Consider the following 22,951-nt stretch of genomic DNA (forward strand, 5'->3'; position numbering starts at 1 on the left):
TCAATATCCTAAGCTACAAAATTAAAAATTAATAAAAATTGCAAATTTAACAAATGAAAATCGCAATTAAAAAAAAACCGCACAATATTTTTGGTTATATTTTAGTAGAAGTTATTCCTGGCATCTTCCTTTACAACACCTGATAGGTTTCAAAAATTCCTGAATTATATCACGTTTTTTCACCCACAGCCTGGGCTATAAATATATATTTTTAAACGTCTCCAAAACTTAAATTTTAGTATTCTCCAAGGCACTAATAAACGTACATTTGTATGCCAATGGACAAATAATAGAGCAGGTAACGTCCATCAAATATTTGGGAGTAACCAGTGTAACCCAAACAAAGAAACCCTATCAGGAATCGAACAAGTGAAGAAAACACTCATGAACATTTTTCACAAGATCAGACCTTAGTCTGGCGATAAGAATTCGAATGATCAGATGTTATGTGTTTTCTGCCTTGCTATAGAGAAGTAAAAGTTTGACAATGGACTCTGCAACAAAAAAGAGAATAGATGCCTTTAAGGTGTATATATACTGTTTCTGCTGTGTATATGATCTGCTTTCTATTACTTTTATATTAATTAGAGTTTATTTGAATAATTATTTAATTAACGCAAATCATACATAAAAAATTAAGAAAAAACTCAGGGTGCCTCTTGTCATAAAAAACTTAATCAAATTCTCTTAGGTTATACTTATCCTTTCTCGTGGCTTCAGTATCTCTTAGTTGATCCTTATCGGGATAAAATAGGAAAAGGAAATAAATAGAAAAATCATAAATAAGCACATACAATTACCTATATTATCAAAAGCAATGTTCTGTAAATTTATCAATTAAATTCTGTGGGCATAACTGTCCAAAGGAAACTTTTACCATAGAAATTAATCTAATTCAAACAAATATTTATCGGAAGTCTAAAGACTAAGTTTTCACTCTAATGGCGTATAACATATCCCACCAGAATGAAAACAATGGGAACCTTCTCTGGTTACACCTCCGAGGCTTCTACAATTTGCAATTGAAAATGGTTATTCATTTTTGAAATATTTATCGCTTTGTTCTTGATACCATTAATAAAACCAGCTAAACAAACAAATTTGGTATTCGCAAAATTACTTATACTTCCTATTAAATTTTTGAAATGTTGGAATCTTAAATTCATATGCTTTTACGTAAAAAATTAACTTCTGATTATAAAAAAAATCTATCACATAGGTTATTGACTGACCTTTTTGATTCACACACAATGATGTCTCCTCTTGACCCAAACAGCTCCTCCTTGTTGATTATGTTAGGCTACCAATCAAAGCCCTCTCCGTTCTCAGCAAACAATCCAGCAGGATACCAGAAACTCTTTCTCCAAAAACACAAACCAGGCCTCTTTTTTGCCAGTACTCGTTCAATAAACTCCAAAACTCTCTCCTCTCTTTCTCTCAACAATAATCTCCTGAGACCCAAGTATCTTTTTTACTTGGTGTCACAAATAATTATAATAATGATAATTCTTTTAACTTACTCTCTTGGACTTTACAGAATCAAAGAGGTATTTCTTCTCGATTTGATTTGTCTCTCGTTCCACTTTTCAGCTACTCTCACTATCAAAACAAAACACTAGTACTTGCTTCTGAACTACTCACGAAAACTTTTGACTGCTCCTTTCGGATGCCGGTAACACAATGATCTTTTCTTTTCCAAACTGTCTCAACATTCAAACAAAACTTTCCCCATTCCAAATTGCCAAGCCAATCAGAAACATTTCTGTCTCCCCATTCTTTTTTCATTCGAAAACCCACTCATATTTTCAAAATATTCCTAACATCATATTAATTACTTTTCTAAGAACTAATTACCTATGGCTTCTACCTTTCCCGTAATAAACAATCGGTTTAAAATAATAATCCTAAATAACTTTCACTTCACTTTTATTTACAAAAATGTTTTTAATATTCTTCATGGAAAAATTCATTAAGGAGAAACCACCTTGCGTGAAAGCTAACTTCTAATAAATATTTACAAATCAATATACAGGGTGTATCAAATTTATATACCCGCGTTATATTAAAAAAATTAAAATTTTTATTCTATCTTTGATTGATAAATTGAAACACAATAACATCCCCGCCTTGTTTTGAGATAAAATCGTTATTAATAAGCGCAACAAAAAAATGATTTTTTCTCTACAACACTTTCCTATTGTGTCAAAATATTAAGTCCCACCTGAAAAACGATTGCTTCCTTTTTCCCAGTGTCTGTACTTAGGTGGGATAGGGTAAGATTTCGATCGAAAATTTCCTAAGTCTTTAACCTCAAATGAATGTTCATACTTTTTGGCTACTGTGTTTTCTTCATTTATTAAATTTTCATACTCCCTCAATATTACAGGCAGTTCCTTCTCGTTTTCTTCTCCACATAGCAATTTTTTTCGTTTTCTTCCGATTCTTTACACATGTTTATTGTGTATTCTGCCTCCTCCATTTTGCATCATTCTTCTTCAAATACCACAGTTTCAATAGTATCTCTTTCGACTTCATTTTCTATTCTGATCTCTTCTTCTTCTGGGCTCATCTCTTCTTTTGAGGAATCCCAAGCTTCATTTTCTTGTGTCAATTTTTTTCTTCTTTTTCTTCTTCTGGGCTCATCTTTTCTTTTTAGGAATCCCAAGCTTCATTTTCTTTTGTCAATCTTTTTTCTTCTTTTTCTTCTTCTGGGATCATCTCTTCTTTTAAGGAATCCCAAGCTTCATTTTCTTGTCAATCTTTTTTCTTCTTTTTCTTCTTCTGGGCTAATCTCTTCTTTTGAGAAATCCCAAGCTTCATTTTCTTTTGTCAATCTTTTTTCTTCTTTTTCTTCTTCTGGTCTCATCTCTTTTCTCGAGGAATCCCAGGCTTCACTGTTTTTACTTATCTTCTGCTGCTTTCTCCTCTTTCTTTTCTGTCCTTGCTTCATTGCCAAATTCATTTCCACCGTTTGTTTTTTGTCTACATTATCCTTTTTCCGTTTCTCATGTTCCTTGTCCATTTCCAGAATGTCCTGTTCTTCTTCTTTTCCCTCTGTGATTTTCATCGTGTTATTTTTGAAATCTATCACCATATGTTTTTCTGACAATTCATCCACTCCTACGATCATATCATGCATCATGTTCGGCATTATAACACATTGTAGTGCATAAAATTTCTTCCTAAATCGAATCCTTATTCGTATTCCTTCATTTAGAGCTGCCAAAGTCCGTTTATTTGCGCCCACTAAATTTACCCTGGGAATTTTGTAAATTAAATTCGTTAAATCAACTTCTTCTATTAATTTCCTGTTAATCAATGTAATTTCCGAACCAGTATCAATCATAATTTTAATCGGTTTCTCATTGATAAAACCATTTACAAATTTTAAATTAAATCTACTTCTTTTATCATTATTTCCTGCTAATTTAATAAATTCCTTCGGGTGACAAAAAATTCCTGTTTGTTTTTTCGTGTCTAGTGAGCGCCTCCGTGAAAAAACGCTTGCTGTTCTTCTTCGCTTCTTCTTTCGTCGCTTTGTCTCTCATCCTCATATTCACCTATTTGCGTATTGTTTACCGCTCTTCTATTTTCTCTTGGTCTGTCGGACCCGTATCGGTTTCCACGATTTTCCTGTTCATTCCTTTTATTATCACTTCTGTCTTCTTGATATGTGCGGGTGTTATTTCTATTCTGGTTTCTCGATATCTGTCTTCGTTCCATTGCCGATTTCTTTGTTCATAGTTTCCTCTTCCGTTGTCTCTATTTTCGTTTTCCCTCCTCGGAATAAATTCTCTTCTTGTATAATCTCTCCTAAACTTTTGTCTTCTATCTCTATAGTCTTGATTTTCGCGTTGTCTATAATTTTATTGCGATCTTCTTATTTCTCTTTCTCTCATTTTTGCTTCTCGTATTTGTAAGAATTGGCATAAACTGTCGATATCTTTGTAGTTTTGTAACGTTATGTGATCTTCTAAGGTATCTTCAAAATGTCTGGCTATCACTTCTACTATCTGTTCGGACGAATAATTGTAGTGTAGGAGTTTTTTGCATTGTTGTATAATTGTAGTGCATGTGTTTTTTTCTGAAATACCCTTTCTATCAAGGTACCTCCCATTTTGCAACTCCTTGTTTATTTCTATCTGTTGTATTTTTCCCCAGAAATAATTCAGGAACTTTTGTTCGAATTTATGCCAATTGTCCAATTCTTCTTCTTTGCTATCAAACCATAAACTCGCCTCATCTTTAAGATGGTTCCTTATCGTTTCTTTGGCTGTTTCGAAGTTACCGATGTATCGTACTTTCTTTTTTAAATTACTTATGAAAATTACTGGGTGTAATTTTTCTACATCCCCGCCAATTCTTATTTTCACATCCTCTGTACTATGGATAATCATTTCCCTTCTTTCTCCGGAACTTTGTTGATTCCTCATTTCCTCCATTTTTCTTTCTATTTCTCGCCTGTCTTCTTGTAATGCCTTTTCAAATTTGGTTTCTAAATTTTCTAGTTCCTTTTTCTGGCAATTGTTTATCTCCTTCATTTTATTTTGAATTTTCATTTCTTGTTCTTTCATGTGATCTTTCATTCTCATTTCTTGTTCTTTCATGTGATCTTTAATTTTCATTTCTTTTTGTTCTATCTCGTTTTTCATTGTTGTCCAACATCCTTTTATTTCCTTTTCATACTTTTCTCTGCGTTACTCTATTTTCTTATTGTTCTCTTTTATTGCTTGTTTTGTTTCCTGTTGATTGTCATCCATTTTTTGTTGTGTTTTATCCAGTTTCTTTGATGTTTCTTCCTGATTTTTATCCAAAGCTCGTTTTGCTTCATCCTGATTTTCTTGCATTGTATCCATTCTTTGTGACTGTAGTTGCATCAGTTGTAATAATATATCTATTCCTGATAATTCCTGTTTTTCTGATGCCATGATTGTTGTTTCGAAAATGTCTTCTTGTTCTATATGTTCTTCTTGTTCCAAATGTTCTTCTTGTTCTAAATGTTCCTCTTGTTTTTTGTTTTCTTTGCTTTTGCTTCTGGTGGTCGGCATGTACTTAAAATTTATCCCCGCCTGATACGAAATTCGAAAATACCCTGTATGCTGTAGATACGAAAATTTTTCTCTTCCCAAATATAATCAATTTATCACACAAATTTTTAAATTTATAAAAATTCTAATCAATTAAAAATAAAATAAATTTGTAAAATTGTACCTAGATAAAATATCTCAAACAAATATTTCATAAATTGTAAATATATCAACTTTTTCCGACGGGCAAATACATTTTCTTTCACCTGTTTTTCCGTTTCCTATCCTTTCAAATTCACAACCAGAGATACTTTAATGCCTTACGTTGGTTCGCCATGTTGTTATGATCTGCTTTCTATTACTTTTATATTAATTAGAGTTTATTTGATTAATTATTTAATTAACGCAAATCATACATAAAAAATTAAGAAAAAACTCAGGGTGCCTTTTGTCATAAAACATTTAATCAAATTCTCTTAGGTTATACTTATCCTTTCTCGTGGCTTCAGTATCTCTTAGTTGATCCTTATCGGGATAAAATAGGAAAAGGAAATAAATAGAAAAATCATAAATAAGCACATACAATTACCTTTATTATCAAAAGCAATGTTCTGTAAATTTATCAATTAAATTCTGTGGGCATAACTGTCCAAAAAAAAACTTTTACCATATAAATGAATCTAATTCAAACAAATATTTATCGCTTTGTTCTTGATACCATTAATAAAACCAGCTAAACAAACAAATTTGGTATTCGCAAAATTACTTTGGAGAGAGTTTTGGAGTTTATTGAAGGAGTACTGGCAAAAAAGAGGCCTGGCTTGTGTTTTTGGAGAAAGAGTTGCTGGTATCCTGCTGGATTGTTTGCTGAGAACGGAGAGGGCTTTGATTGGTAGCCTAACATAATCAACAAGGAGGAGCTGTTTGGGTCAATAGGAGACATCATTGTGTGTGAATAAAAAAGGTCAGTCAATAACCTATGTGATAGATTTTTTTTATAATCCGAAGTTAATTTTTTTACGTAAAAGCATATAAATTTAAGATTCCAACATTTCAAAAATTTAATAGGAAGTATAATATATTATAGTATATATAGTATATTATACTTCCTATTAAATTTTTGAAATGTTGGAATCTTCAATTCATATGCTTTTACGTATAAAAATTAACTTCTGATTATAAAAAAATCTATCACATAGGTTATTGACTGACCTTTTTGATTCACACACAATGATGTCTCCTCTTGACCCAAACAGCTCCTCCTTGTTGATTATGTTAGGCTACCAATCAAAGCCCTCTCCGTTCTCAGCACACAATCCAGCAGGATACCAGCAACTCTTTCTCCAAAAATACAAGCCAGGCCTCTTTTTTGTCAGTACTCGTTCAATAAACTCCAAAACTCTCTCCTCTCGTTCTCTCAACAATAATCTCCTGAGACCCAAGTATCTTTTTTACTTGGTGTCACAAATAATTTTAATAATGATAATTCTTGTAACTTACTCTCTTGGGCTTTACAGAATCAAAGAGGTATTTCTTCTTGATTTGATTTGTCTTCGTTCCACTTTCAGCTACTCTCACTATCAAAACAAAACACTAGTACTTGCTTCTGAACTACTCACGAAAACTTTTGACTGCTCCTTTCGGATGCCGGTAACACAATGATCTTTTCTTTTCCAAACTGTCTCAACATTCAAACAAAACTTTCCCCATTCCAAATTGCCATGCCAATCAGAAACATTTCTCTCTCCCCATTCTTTTTTTCATTCGAATACCCACTCATACTTTCAAAATTATTCCTACCATCATAATAATTACTTTCGGGAAATTCTACAAAATTTACGCGGGGTTAAACAAAAAGAGATTAAAATTCCAAACTTTCTTTACCTTAATTTTCTAAGAACTAATTACCTATGGCTTCTACCTTTCCCGTAATAAACAATCGGTTTAAAATAATAATCCTAAATAACTTTCACTCCACTTTTATTTACAAATGTCTTTAAGTCTTCTTCATGGAAAAATTCATTAAGGAGAAACCACCTTGCGTGAAAGCTAACTTCTACTAAATATTTACAAATCAATATACAGGGTGAAATTCTCATTCACATCCTCAGAAATTTTTCGTGCGTTTCCAAAGCTACAGTTGCCATTTAGATCGCCAACCTTCGAAAAGAGACATCGCAATAAGAAGAAAAAGATATTTTTGTACAAATAGCAGATAAGCTGTTATTAACAATTTATTGCAAAATAAAAAAACAGTTAAAAATTGCAAACATTTTTTTTGTGTGTAAGTTTGGAAAAAATAAATACTTTTCGCCACTTGTCCAACGATGGCAAGGAAACCTTTCACTGCTTCTTGATGTCTCTAATACACAATACACATTATGTATTCTACTTTTTGGCAATAAATAAATCATAGAGAAACATTTCTCCTTTTACTTCGAGAGCCTGGAACCTTCATCGCCGGCGCGTATCTTAACATTCCGTATATGTATTTGGCACCTAGGACTTTTCTATTGGTTTTTGCGGCACGCGGCCATACTTCAACCAATAGGCGGCGAGATGCCAAACACGTATATGGAATGTTAAATATTCGTAGGCCAAAAAGACGACTTTTTATTAAAGTCAGTTAAAACGAGACTGATTTAAAAATATTTGTTAATGCATTATTAAAGAAAAATAATACAATTATAGTATATGAAATGTTATTTGGTACGAATTTTATATACGGAATGTTAAATATTTTTAGATAAAAAAAGACGACTTTTGATTAAAATCAGTTAAAAGGAGACCGATTTTAAAATATGTGTTAATGTATTAAGAAAGAATTAAAAAAATAAAACAATAAAATAGGTAATAAAACAAAAATATATTTGCATAATTAATACAAAAAATTAAATTTAAATTGATGGTTTTGCTTGTTTTAAAAAATTAAATATTTTATATGTAATATTTATGAGAAATGTCCTTCGCCATGTTCAGTTGCACTTGTTTGATTTGCTACGATGTTGAACAAAAGATTGTGACGCCTTTTTAACCTTTTTTTAGAAGGTTCATCTTTAGGTGGTCGTCCAAATGGTAATCGTTTTGACCCTATAGTACCTAACTCTCATCTTTCTTCGGCTGACTGATGTTAGTTGCCCTCTATATTAGCCTTGTGTCCAAATCGCCTTGTCGAGGAACTTCCTGCCGTGTTTAAAAAAAAATTCCCAAGCCGTTTTGGTTTTAATATGGGATAATCTTTAGTGTCAGTCACGCACGACTGGCACGAAATTAATTGACTAGCGCCCAAGAGAATATAAACGCAGCAGAGGACGTTCACCGACATGCTGTGTGGACGGATTAAACGAATGTCCAAGAAATGGCAACAAGACGCACATAACTGTAGACAGTGGCGAAAAATTGGATAGGCCTATGTTCAGTAGTGGATAGAAGAGTTTGCATGATGATGATGATGAATCTTTCGTGCAATCAGTTGAATGTTGATGAATCAGTTCCAAATGTTACATTTTTATCTTGTAACGTATTAAATCTCCAAAAGAAAATCCTTGGTTTTCAGCTGTTTCATTTTTGTTTAAAGGAATTTGTTCTTTAACATTATTTTCATCGACGCTATTAATGCTATCGTTAATATAATATACTAAATTGCAAAATAATGCAGGGGTAAGGTAAAAAGAACTAGCGTTGGGGTGTATAAACTTCAACAAGTTTACGTGTCAGAGTTGATATATGCCGATGACCTGGTAATTGTGGCAAAATCATAAAAAGACTTGCAAGTGAATGTGAATGTTTGGAATGAAACCTTTAAGAAATTTGGGATGAAAATAAATATTGAAAAAACAGAAGTTTTAGTAATATCGAAAACTCAAGAAAATATAAATGTAAAGCTGAGACCATTACACAAGTCCTCTACTGCTAAATGAGACCATTACACAAGTAGAAGACTTCAAGTATCTAGGATCAACAATGAATGGGCAAGGAAATATAGAACTAGAAATAAACAGCAGGGTAATGAGTGCAACAAAATTATACTATGCACTAAATAAAAGTTTTATTAGGAAGAACGAAGTAATCCTGACAACAGAAATAAAATTATTTCAAACTGTATACGAGCCGGTGCTACTCTACGGTAGTGAAACGTGGACAGTGAACGACAACATCCGCAGTAAAATTCAAGCATGCGAAATGCGATATTTGCGTGCGGTATCCGGGGTGACCAGACGTGATCGTATAAGAAGTGAAGACATACGTGAAAGGTGCGGTGTTGGAAGGATCTTAGACAGACTTGAAACGAAACAGTTATCGTGGTTCGGACATATGGCGAGAATGAGTGAAGGTAGAACTGTAAAGAGGTTATGGAAAGCGGCATCTGACAACAAACGACGAAGAGGCAGGCCAGCAAGAACGTGGAACGCAAATATTGGAAAGGCTTGCGTAAAAAGAAATATTGGGTGGAGAGAAGCAGAAAGACTAGCTACTGACCGAAAGGCATGGAGACGTCTGATTTCTCCACTTACCTCGACACCGTAAGGTACAAGAGGCCGGCTTAAGTAAGTAAGTAATATAATATGCTGTGATACATTTACTTGCAAAATGTATTATAGTTAGACTTGCGAAAGTGTTGTAAACACGGCAGAAAGTTCCTCTTCGAGGAAATTTGGACACAAGGCCAATATAAGAGTGCAACCAACATCAATCAGCCGAAGAAAGATAGAGTTAATAGAGGGTCAAAACTATTACCACTTGGACGACCACATAAAGATGAACCTTTCTAAAAATAAAAGGTTAAAAAGGGTTCACAATATTTCGTTCCACATCGCAGCAAATCAAACAAATGCAACTAAACATGGCGAAGGATATTGAGTTTCTCATAAATATTACATTTAAAACAGTCAATTTTTTGTATTAATTCGACACCCCCATCGAACAAGGTTGTAACTCATTTTTAGCGATTTTACAGCAGAGACAAAAAACGAAAACATGAATTTTTAAAAATTTGTAGCGAAATGAATAAACTCTTTTATACATATGTGATATGATATTTATAACATAATAAGAGATTACTGTGAGATGTATGCTTTGTAATTTTAGTAGCTATTGAGAATCTTGAGTTACATTGAGATACAACCTTGAGATTAAAAATGAGTATTCGTAGAAAAAGGTTGTAACTCGCCTAACAACCATTTTAAACTCTCCGTGTTAATTATTTTTCCCGTTTAACTATTAAAAGGTTGTTGAGTTATTTGCAATATAGCTAGGAGAAAATTAGTTTTTTTGGTACATTTAAACAAAATATGGACTCACAGTTTACACAATTTTAATTGGAAATTATAAATTTCACAATAACAATAATATTCTATCACTATGAAATAACCATGTTATAAAATATCTCAAATTTTTCGCATTTTTTTTGCGTATCTGTAAATATTTAATTTTAAACCTTTTTACTTTATTACTTTACTCTTTTACTATTAATATCTACTTCAAAATTAACATGTGTGTCCTTAAATGGCTTAAAATTTAGAATTTGCTTCTGATTTATTTTAGTTAAGGATTTAGGCTTGCCTGATGCTTTGACGTATCGTATCATGGTTATCCATTGGTGTGGAGCATATTATACGACTCAATGTTTTTTCCTTTTTCCATAAGGACATGCATTGAAATACCCTCGTTTTGTGAATGTGCTATTTCTAAAAATACATGTGTAATGTTAATATTAAACTTTTCCACTACATAGAAGTACGTAGCAAACACTCTTCGATACTTATTTTGTCCACCGCAGCTATCAAAAAGGAAAAAAACTCCGTAAATCCGTTTTTACTTTTATTTCGATAATTTGACTTATGACATGCACCATATGTTTGACTACGTTATAAATTAAACATACGTGCAACAAAGTTGTAACTCATTTAAAAATCTTGTTAATCGTCAAGTATAAAGAAAGTAAATATTTTACATAGGGAGCCTGTGTTGAAATCTGAAAAAAGATGTAACTTGAGTTACAACCTTGTTCGATGGGGTTGTCGAATTATGCAAATATATTTTATATATTTTAGTTTTCTTTAATTATTTAATAATACATTAACACATATTTTAAAATCGGTCTCCTTTTAACTGATTTTAATAAAAAGTCGTATTTTTGGTCTACGAATATTAAATATTAAATTTTAACTTTCCGTATATGAATTTCGCACCAAATAACATTCCATAATACTATAATTGTTTTATTTGTCCTTAATAATACATTAACAAATATTTTAAAGTCAGTCTCCTTTTAACTGACTTTATTAAAAAGTCGCCTTTTTTGTCTACAAATATTTAACATGCCGTACATGAATTTATCACCAAATAACATTCCATATACGTATTTGGCACCTCGCCGCCTATTGATTCTTTGCGGCACGCGGCCATATTTCAACCAATAGGCGGCAAGGTGCCAAATATATTATACGCAATGTTTAGATGCCGCCGGCGATGCTTCTACAAGGCAGATGACAACATGATGCATCTACACAACAGCACCCACCATATGTTGCTGTGCTACACCTGATGGCGAACATCTATGCCCAGGTCGGCAAGTCAACAGCTGTACGTGGATGTACCATCTGATAGGTGATTGAAATAGTATTTTACAATAGTATTTCAATAATCTGTGGTAGTTTATCGTTAAAAGATATAAAAAATACATCAAATATTGGTAAAGTCATTACACAAATTTTTGTGTAATGTGTAATGTGCGTGTTGAGTAAATGCCTTGGTACTTACTAAAGTCAATTTTATTGTCTTTACAATGAGACGCTTATTGAATCCGCTAATTTTCTTTTAAATGTTTTTTTCTATATAAACATTTTGTAATCATCTGGGTTCTCGTTCTCAACTCTACTTATCCGAGGCAACATTTTGGGATTGTGTAATGATCGGAAGTTGCCCCTGATCGAGAATTATTTTTATCTTTGATGTATTTATCCCATACTCCAAATTTAAGGGAATGAGGGATTTTTCCTTTATTCCAAGATGAAGAGCTGGCCAAATACTTAAGTAGAGAGAGGCCAATAAACTAAAGAAGGAATAGAAAATTACAAAATTTGTAGTGAAGTATTAAACACCAGAAAATATAATACAGTATGGTGCAAATAAAAGAAATAAATTCGTTATTTCGTAAGCCGGCGATTTTAAGGAAAAATCCTGAAACAGATCGGTTTTTATTTTTAAATTATAATTTTTTGGCATATCTTCCATATTAGTGATATCATCCATTTAGGTGTGACGACGTAATCGATGATTTTTTTTAAATGCAAGTGGAAGTCGTGTTCTAGCTCCTTTGGAAAGTTATTTAATTCTCTATTAATAATATAAACATTTAAAACATTAACAAAACTATTTACATAGGGTGCAAAAAAATTTTTTTTTTAATTAAATTAATCGCCACAAAAAGAAGAATGTGTGTAATTTCTTTAATTCCAAATACATTTTAATACTTTCATAAAACAGAAAAAATGTTTTCCACTTACCTCGACCGAAAGTATACTTTTCCGGACCTGATTGTAGGGAGCAAAGTTGTACTTTTCCTCCCTAGGGAGGAAAATATTTTTCCTCCCTAGGGAGGAAAAGTAAAAATGACGTCATGGTATTTCATTCATGAAATATAACTTATTGACGCCCTGTATAATATCTATTTTCTATTACGAAGTATCTATACATTTTAACGTTTATTTATAAAACATCATGTATTTTGCAGAATGGTAAAAAACAGTACGATTGTTATTTTAATTTATAATAATAATAATAATAATAATAATAAAGGCCTTTATTCTTTCTATAATATTATTCACATAATGAATATTAGTTTAGAAAAAAGCTCCAGGCGAGTTTCAGTTCAGGAGATGTATAATGCGGGGCAGAATACATGTCCTGTCTGTTCAGCTAACCTGGGCAAAACAAATAATAAAAAGAAAATATCTAGGATTATGTATAATAGGTTACCTACTAACATTTAAATAAAAATAAATCAAAATGTAACATTAATTAACTTTAGTTTACCAATATGCGCTTTGAATGTAAGCTCTACTCATACCATGTCAGCCAACTCTACCTATGCAATATTTCCTAATTTTTCAATAACGAACCTTCTAAATTTGTTTTGAGTAAAATTAGTACCAGTAGTATATTTATTCATAACTTGGGCTATTTGATATGTAAAAGACCGCTTGTATTGCTGTGTACGATGATAAGGAATAGAAATGGTGTTTTTATGTCTTATGTTAATATTGTGTACATCAGTACGGAATTTTATTTTATTATAGAGATACGGGGGGGTTTTGAAAATAATAATTTTTTGGAATTGACAAGCTGAATGTGCATGTCTTCTATGTTTCATACTTAACCACCCTGTTTCTTTAAGTTTGTAATTAATAAGATTTAACAATGTTTACATTAATAATTTGACTTATATTTGACAGTTGACAGTTATATTGTACCTACTTGTTGTTTTAGTTCTAATAAATTTTGTTGGTTAGTTACATAAATAAATTAAGTAAAAATGAAAAAATTACTTGTTATTTGAGGAAGGTGGAAAAGCCATATGTATAACATGGGAGTTAAGTGCCTTTTCCTACCTTGAATGATTACTGCCTTGCGCTACGCGTCGGGCAGTAAACTTTATTCTCGGGAGGAAAAGTTACACTTTCCTCCCTTGTTATACAAATAGCTATTATTTTACAAATAAACGTTGCGTTTCGCTTAAATTCAATGTTCAAACTGCCATCCACCTGCCTGTGGAAGTTTGAACATTTAATTTAAGCGAAAAGTAAGGTTTATTATTTGTAAAATAAACATTTTTTTTTCTGTTTTCTGACAGCATTGAAATGTATTTTGATTTAATGTATTGCATAATTATTCTTCTTTTTGTGTGAATTAAGTTAAAAACTTTTTTTTGAAATATAATAATTTTTTTATGTATAATTATGTTAATGTTTATATTACTGAACATAGAAATGAATAACCTTTCAAATGAGCTATCAAACAACCCCTATTCTTATTTAAAAAATCACCGGTTGCGTCATCATGCCCAGAAGGATAACGTCACTAGTATGATATATATACCAAAAAAGCAAAATTTTGAAAAAAAAATCGACCTGTTTCGGGGTATTTTATTACAGTTTTCGGTTTACAAAATAACGGATTAATTCCATTCATTTGCACCATACTGTATAATCACAGGAAGTTAACATTTCAAATGTTCAACATTAGTAATTGAGTTTTTGAAGTTAAGCAGTCATTGAGTTAAAGTTGTAATAGTGTTGGTATTTCAATTTACCGAAGTGTAAAATTACATACCCTATATGGTGCTCTACAATATGTATATGTGAAAGCGCGATCTCAGACTGAACTTTATAAATATTTAATGCTCATACTACCCTATTTTAAAGCAAATCCAATTCCTTTACCAGATTTACTTAAAATATGCACGAGAACTAACAGCTAATGTTGTGAATAAAATAGCCACGCTTCTGATTTTACTTGAAAATATAGTTAAATAGTGACAAAATTAAGGTCAGATTCGACATGAGTGCTACCGGAACAATTTTCGAAAAGATGACCCAGTATGGTTATACAATCAACAATATTAAACGATACTGGGAGGGCTCGTACACCCTTCCGCAGAAAATAAACAATCTGATCTATAGCCTCCAGTATTCAGCTAGAAGAAACCGCAGTTCACATCAACGCAAGTTCATATAAAGAGATTACCTTGTTACTTAGGAAATGATTCACCCATTTGTTTTCAGTTGGTCCTTAATTTGTAGGTGAATAATAAATTTTTCCCTTATTCCGGATTATGAGCTGGCCAAATGTCCAAGTAGGTGAAGGCCAATAAACTAAAGAAGAAGAAGAAAATTTCGAAATATACAGTGTGTCCCATAATTAATTGGATATTAGCTAATGCGTGATAGGAGACATCAAAATATTATAAGATTTAACCAAAATCGCTTAAATAAAATATGGCTCCTTACTGAGTTACAGGGTGTTTTATTTATAAACTGTTTTTCTCAGTATTTTAAACTGTTCGACGTATCCTCTTCATACTTGGCAGAAAGTGTAGGTATTATACACGCTATGAAATTATGATAAATAATGTTTCTGGCCACTACCAGTGGCGTACGACAGGGGACAGCGAATGGTTGATCCTACCCACATTATATACCGCTGGCGGAATTGCCATTTTATTACAATTTTTCGATTCTCCAATACTCTTTATGCAAATAACGTACTCTTTACTCGTAACGATAAAGTCATTAGTTTTCGAGATATCTGAAGTTAAACATATAACGGCACAGTTATTTTAATTAATGTATTGTGCCGCTTAATTTTTAATTTCAAATATTTTGAAAACTTATGATTTTATTATTAAGAGTGAAGAGTATACCGGGTAGTTACCGCTATGTAGTTTCGTGAATAAGCGCGATAAGTGGGACTGGGACGTTTCGCCATCGCCGTTTCGCCGTCGCCATTTCGCCGTCGCCGTTTCGCCGTCGAGCCACTTCGACGTCGGCCGTTTCGCCGTCGAGCCAGTTCTCCGTCGGCCGTTTCGCCGTCGCCATCCCGGCATTGGTTAAGTTTACAAGAACGTGATAAAATACTAACCTTTTTTTGTACCAAATGTCGCAATAACGTGATAACATACTAACTTTTTTTTATACTTAATGTCAGTGTAAATAAAATGCTGATGTTGCTAGTAAAACCAAGTTATATTTTCGTATTCAACTATACCTACATTGTTTTCGTCTGAAAAATAAAATATTTAAGTATTAAAAATATTTAAAAAGTTACCCCAAATTATAAGTACGAATGATAACAACGAAATGGCTACGGCGAAATGGCTCGACGTCGAAACGGCGACGGCGAAATGGCTCGACGGCGAAACGGCGACGGCGAAATGTCCTAGACCCCGATAAGTACATGCTAACAATCGGCCTCGCATAACAGGTGTTCCCTACTGTTTGTAGGGTTCCCCTTGAGTTTCGTTCATCTGCCTGTCGCGTGTTGCTGTTCGTTGTGGGGTCTGCTGAAAAAGAGTGTGTATGCTAGGCCACAGTATATAGAGGTTCCATGGAACCTCTATATACTGTGGCTAGGCTAGGCTAGGCGACCGCAAACTCTCCCACAGTTGAAGACAATTATTGAGGAAGAGTTTAAACACCTCCGTCGGAACAAGGCAATCCTCAACCGAACATACCGTAGCGTTGCGAGCCGTTGTGAACATTGTAGAGAGGAAGATGGACACCAGTTCGAACATAAAGCTTAGATTTTTATATGCACCTTTGTAACCCAAATTTGCGACTTAATTAAACGTTTTGCATTTTTATTTTCCGATATTTTTATTATTTTTTTCCATTTAATTTGCGACTTAATTAAATGTTTTGCATTTTCATTTTCCGATATTTTTATTATTTTTTTCCGTTTAATTTGCGACTTAATTAAACGTCTTGCATTTTCATTTTCCGATATTTTTCGATTGTGCAAATCGGGGAACTGACTTTTGCGGCACCCTGTATTATTCATTCTTAACCATAAATTCATTAGTTTCCGAAGTATTTGAAATTAAAAATTAAGCGGCACAATACATTAATTAAAATAACTGTGCCGTTACATGTTTAATTTCAAATATGTATCTCCAAAACTATTGACTCCATCGTTACGAGTGAATAGTATGTTATTTACATAGAGAATGTTGGAGAATCGAAAAATTGCGGTAAAATGGCTATTCCGCCAGTGGCGTAGAATTTGGGACTGGTCAACCATTCGCTGTCCCTGTCGTACGCCACTGATAGTAGCCAGAGACGTTTATTTCTCATAACTTCATAGGGTGTATAATACCTACACTTTCTGCCAAGTATGAAAAGGATATATCGAAAATATACAGTAGGAAAAATGAAAGAATACCCATGAACGAACATATAAAACACGCTGTATTTTCCTGTCACCGTGTCACACAAAAAATTGGCCAGCGCAAGTAGATGTAATAATTATTATTACATGTACTTGCGCTGGGCAATTTTCTTTGTGACACGGTGACAGGAAAATACAGCATGTTTTATATGTTCGTTCATGGGTATTCTTTCATTTTTCCGACTGTAAGATCATGCAATGTAGAAAACATAAATGGATGTGTGACAAAACGGAAACAGGAGTGGAACGAACACATTAGTAGAATGGCATAGGATAGTACGAATAGCACGAAATAAGTCACCAAATGGACGAAGAAGTATTGGCAGACTATGAAAAAGATGGTGCGATAACTGAAACAGTTTAGGAGGCTAATATTGAAGAAGAAACAGGCTTTAAACCCTACATACGAGAAGGAAACAGAAAAAGATACAAGAGGGATATCTACAAGTATGCAAGCGAATAAAAATAGAAAGAAGAAGTAAGTAATTCAGTTTTTGAAGTAAATTTGTCATTGAGTTAAAGCTGTAATATCGTTGCCGTTACAATAAAAGTAATTTAACGAAGTGTAAATAGGTTGTCCTATTATAGGCTTCTCTTGTGTCTTGTGAAACTGTTTTAAATAATTGTTTTTTGATTTTGGCTGTTATTAGTAGGTTAAGTATTGAATAAAAATAGGTAGGACAATTTAAATTTGTTTATGAAAACTGAATAATAAACAGGTAAATTTGAGATCGGTCTATTGAAGGGCATTTTAATTTTATATTAATTTATAGGGGAGTGCATTTAGATTTTCACTTCGGAAAAAATCAAACAAGATAAAACTTTTTGTAATTTCATTAAGAAATGTTTAGTAAACAACATATCAAAAAGTTCTACTCGAGAAGTGGGTGCTTCATTTTTTATTAAACAAATGAACAGCGAAGTTAGATGTTTTTTAAATAACTCCGAAAATATAATTTTTAGAAAAAAACTGACTTACCCATTGAAAAATTCAGAAAATTTTACAAAAAAACCTTATATAAAGATTTTTCTAAAATTAAATCTCTAGCTTCTGTAATTTTTTATTTATAACGCTAAAGTCACCCTTCTCACACACATTGGCACACTGTAAACTAGCGTTGGAAGAAGTGCACGGTTGAGTTTTTTTAATGTAATTCTTTAACTAATGGATCAAAAGAAATTTTAGAAATTGAACATGAAAGAAGATGAAATAAGCTGTCTTATGGTTGTAATAAAAAGAAATAAAATATATGGACATAAGTACGGTGTGGGCGGAAAATGAGCCTTACATGAATTTTGTTTAAAAATGATTTAAAAATGTGTAACTAATACAATTTTACTTATAAAACTCTCAAATTTGCACAAATTACCTCTCAATAATCTTACTAAACGATATTTTATTAAAAAAAAAATCTCAAAAATTTAATTCAAATAATACGATGCCTCAAAAAATGTAATTTTTGAAAACTTAGTAGTTTTACAGAATTCCCACCATTTTAAGACGGTATTACTCAAGTTTGAATAAATCTAATACAATTTTTTTGCTACTTTTTTAAAGCTTGGGATGTAATCTTTAAAAAACACTGGATTATTTTAGTTTAAACATGAAATAAACAATTTCTTTTTGAGAAAAGTAAGACAGATAACAAAAATGTAATACAAAAACCGAAAATGACCAGCTGAAAAAATGTATATATAGAGTGATCAAAACTTTTTTCTGTAAAACTTACCTAAAATACATTTAATAATAAGCTTCAACAATAATAAATGTTCAACAAAAAATTTTTTTTTAGCTCTTTTACAGTATGTCTGCGTAACTTGGGACCTATTGATATCTATTTTAATATCAGTTTTACGAAAAAAAGTTATTCTTTATAAAATACTCTGCATCGTATATAACATAAGATGCAGCCATCAAATATCAAATTTCGTTACTTTTGTACGAGGTATGTCAAAAAATATGAATTTCACACAAGAGTAAAGTACCTTTATATTTCACAATATCGAAAATTTTTATAAAGAAAAGTTGTTTGGAATTAAAAACTATGTTCCAATATGTAATTATATCCTTCTAATCGAAAATTTGTTTTTTTTAATATTCTTTCTAATACATTTTAATTTTTAATATTATTGTGAAAATTATTTGTTTAACTTTTTTTTAAGAATGAAATTCCATATTTGTTTGATTGGATTCTACTTGTTTTTCATTTAAATATCCGCCATTTTGGATCCGCCATTTTGAAATTTAAATTTCTAATCTTTAATTCAGGTTCAACAACCTCTTAAAAATAAAGACAATAAATGTTTTAGAAAAATGTTCTTTTTTATGTTCTTTTTAGAAAATTCGCATTTTGGATCCGCCATTTTACAGTTTATAATGTTAACATTTAAGGTAGGTTTATCAAAGCTCTCAAAAATAAATATATGTAGAAATAAATACATTTTGTAAAGAAATTATGATTTTACAACTATGTTTTAAGTTATTTGCCATTTTGGATCGGCCATTATATAATTTAAATTATCAAAATTTGATTCAGGTTCAGGAACCTCTCAAAAATATCCACATATATGTAAACAAACACGTTTTATAAAAAAAATTCGGATTTTACAACTACTTTTTAAGGATTTTTAGGAAAAATCCGCCATTTTGAATCCGCCATACTGAATTTGCAAATTGTAATGTCAGATTCGGGTTCAGCATAATCAAAACTTAAATAAAAACATTTTTTATCAAAATAAAATGTTGAATTCACCCATATTCTTAACAATATTTATACAAAATAATTGTTATTGTTTAAACAATTAATAAACAATTATCGGCAAAATTTGTGAGTAGAACTTTTTACTTTAACATATTTATAAACTAACAAAAAAAGTTTTAGAAAAATATAACATTGTTTCATTTTTTCCGAAACATTGTATCTTTTCGTTCTAATTGCACTCCCCTATTAGTAATAATTCACTAACGACAAGCAAATCTGTGAATAGTTATTTGTCAGTCGTCCATTATATTTTTATTGTGTTGCAATACAATTTGGATAATTTAAAGTTAAACTGACGAATTGTGTTATTAGATTATATAGATAATTAAAAATTTAAAGCGAGGTTAATTGTTAACTTACCAATTTATTCGAAGAGTAAATTATTATTTGATACATAAATAAAATAAGTAATATTTGACGTTGTTGAAACGTAGGTGTGTTAGTTTTATTGGTGGAAAAACTTTAGTTATCGAATATGAATATTTTAAACGATGTAATATGCAGTTTGATCGAGACGCCTTTTTCAAGGCGCCAAAATCAAGAAAGATCAGAAATTATTTTAATGGGCCGGCCTTTACCAAATTTAACAATTTTATCCACAGATAAGACAAAAGACAATCGACCATTTTCGAGATCGTTTAAAACAATATGGTATGAAAATCATAAATGGCTAAGCGGAAGTTATTTTAAAAATTCACTTTTCTGTTGGCCTTGTCTGTTGCTCTCAAATTTGAAGCAAAATGTTTGGGTGAGTCAGGGATATTCAGATTTAAAAAATTTATCAGCTAGTGTAAAAATCATTAACCTTCGAAAGAACATTTAAACAATTGCTTAGGTTTAAAACGGTTAGATAAAAATAAACAAACTCTTGACAGTGCTTTAGCTGGACAAATTTCTCTATCTAATAAGATATTATTATATAACGAAGAAGTTGAAAAAGATTGAAGAACTTGAAGAAATTGATGTTACAATTCTGTTAGTAAAACAAGAACTTGCATTTCGCGGTCGTGATGAGAGCCATAATTCTTCAAACATGGGTAATTTTAAAGAAATTTTTAATTTAGTAGTTAAACGCGATCAGGAAATCCAGGATCATGTTAAAAAATAGAAGTGGTGTTCACGGGTTTGTCAAAAACAATACAAAGTGATTTAATAAATTGCCTTGCCGATTATAGACCTGGATCCCGCGTAAGAAAAAAAAGTTGATTAATAGCAAGCTGAAAATTTGTTAATAGCTTAACGGTGTCTAGTCGGACAAACTTTGATGCACGGGAACACTGGAACAGGGGAAGTTTTAACTGTGGAGCATGATAAACGTGTCGTCCTGACAAGTTTATGATTGTGAAAAATAAACAAGTTGTTTTTAAGTTTATTCGATAGCCAACGTTATGTAATATATGAGAAAATGTTTGTCCGACAAAAATGTTGGGCATTTTAACGAGTCCGACACGTAGAACATGTCACATCACAGGAATTATGTTGGTGATGAATAGCGGTCTGATTTTTGCATGCGAGTTTAATGAAAGGTTAAAAAAGCAATTGGAAGTTCTGTCCGACAAAATTAATGGGAAGTTTTCGTAGTCGGACATTCTAAACAGGTAAGATATAGACAAAAATGTTGGTGATAAATAGATTTCCGACAAAGACCAAATTAAATTAAGTAAATTATTCCTTACCAAGAATGACTGTTGTCGGAAAAAAATAAGGGGTAGATTTTGTAGTCGGACAATTTAAAAAAATAATTTTTGAAATTTCAATAAGGGGTGATTATTCTATGTCAAAAGTACCTGCAATCAATTACAATCGATATCTTTCGATTTATCTCAACATCATTTAGATACCTCACTGTAATAAATTTATAGTAGATCAGGCAAATTATATTATGGATTGAGTGGTCTAGCTATTTTTGTCTGACACATGCGCGGGATCGCTTGGTTAAAAGAGATAGATAGACCACCTATCGACTTTTTGCACTGTATTCCCTGTCTACCCTTATGTCTATGAATACATTTCCCTTTAAGAAAAACTTTCACTTTTGACAATAATTCATAATAAATTGCAATCGTAACTTCAAATTTAAACTAATCGATTTATTTTGGCAGCAAATTATTTCTAGCCATGTGACATATTAATTACATTATTATTTCATTTGTAGAAAGTGGAGAAAAATTACGTTATACAATTTTAGTAATAATTTATTTAGGTACCCTTTTTCAATCAAGCAAAGCATTATAGCACGAAGAATGATATTCAATAGAATTTTCACAATAATCTGGCAACTGAACCTCATTGAATTGATGACCAAGTATTTTACTAACTTTGTAAAATGTTCGAAAATTACTCAAAAATGTTCCGTTGAATGGTTTCACTTTTGATTTGGCGACTTCAAATTTAAACTGTTGACACTCAAAAATAAACACAAAAACACTCCATAGTTAATATAAATTTTAATTTCCAACACACGTGGCAAACAGAAACTCAGAGACCATGTATTTTCAAATACTACTTTGTATAGCACAAAGTGTCACACTGACAAATGCAGCCTTCTAATACATACTTCTAAGCATAATGTGTCATATTTACGTCTATTCTTATAAGCACCGAAGTTTTAGACCCTTCACATTTTTCAATGTCGTTTACAGGGTTAAGATTTGAGTATGGAAAAAAATGCATACAACGTTTTTTGTAGGAAATTTTCCGTACTTTCTGATGCGCCTAATTAGAAAACCCTAAGAGATTGCTTTCATATGTTCTTTGACATTTTTTATTATCATTTTGAGAATATCTAGAACAAACTCCACCCAAAAAAAGAATTGTTTTGAAATATATACATGCATTGATACTTACCTCACTGTTTTTGGAGTATGCATGTATATATATGCAGATGCAAATATGTGAATATAAATAATAATATACACCTAAAATAGCTTTATCAATATGTGACTAAGTCATTCTGAGAAAATGTTTTTTATTTATTTCCTTCGATTTGCCCAAACTTTTTGTCCGACATATAACTTTTTGCGTTACAAAATATAATTTGTACATAAACAAATCAAAATTAGCTTGCTATTTATCACCAACATTTTTGTCTATATCTTACATGTTTAGAATGTCCGACTAGGAAAGTTTCCCATTCATTTTGTCCGACAGAACTTCCAATTGCTTTTTTAACCTTTCATTAAACTCTCATGCAAAAATCAGACTGCTATTCATCAC

The sequence above is a fragment of the Diabrotica virgifera genome, chromosome 2 (assembly GCF_917563875.1).
Source record: "Diabrotica virgifera virgifera chromosome 2, PGI_DIABVI_V3a".
NCBI classification, from domain to species: Eukaryota; Metazoa; Arthropoda; class Insecta; order Coleoptera; family Chrysomelidae; genus Diabrotica; species Diabrotica virgifera.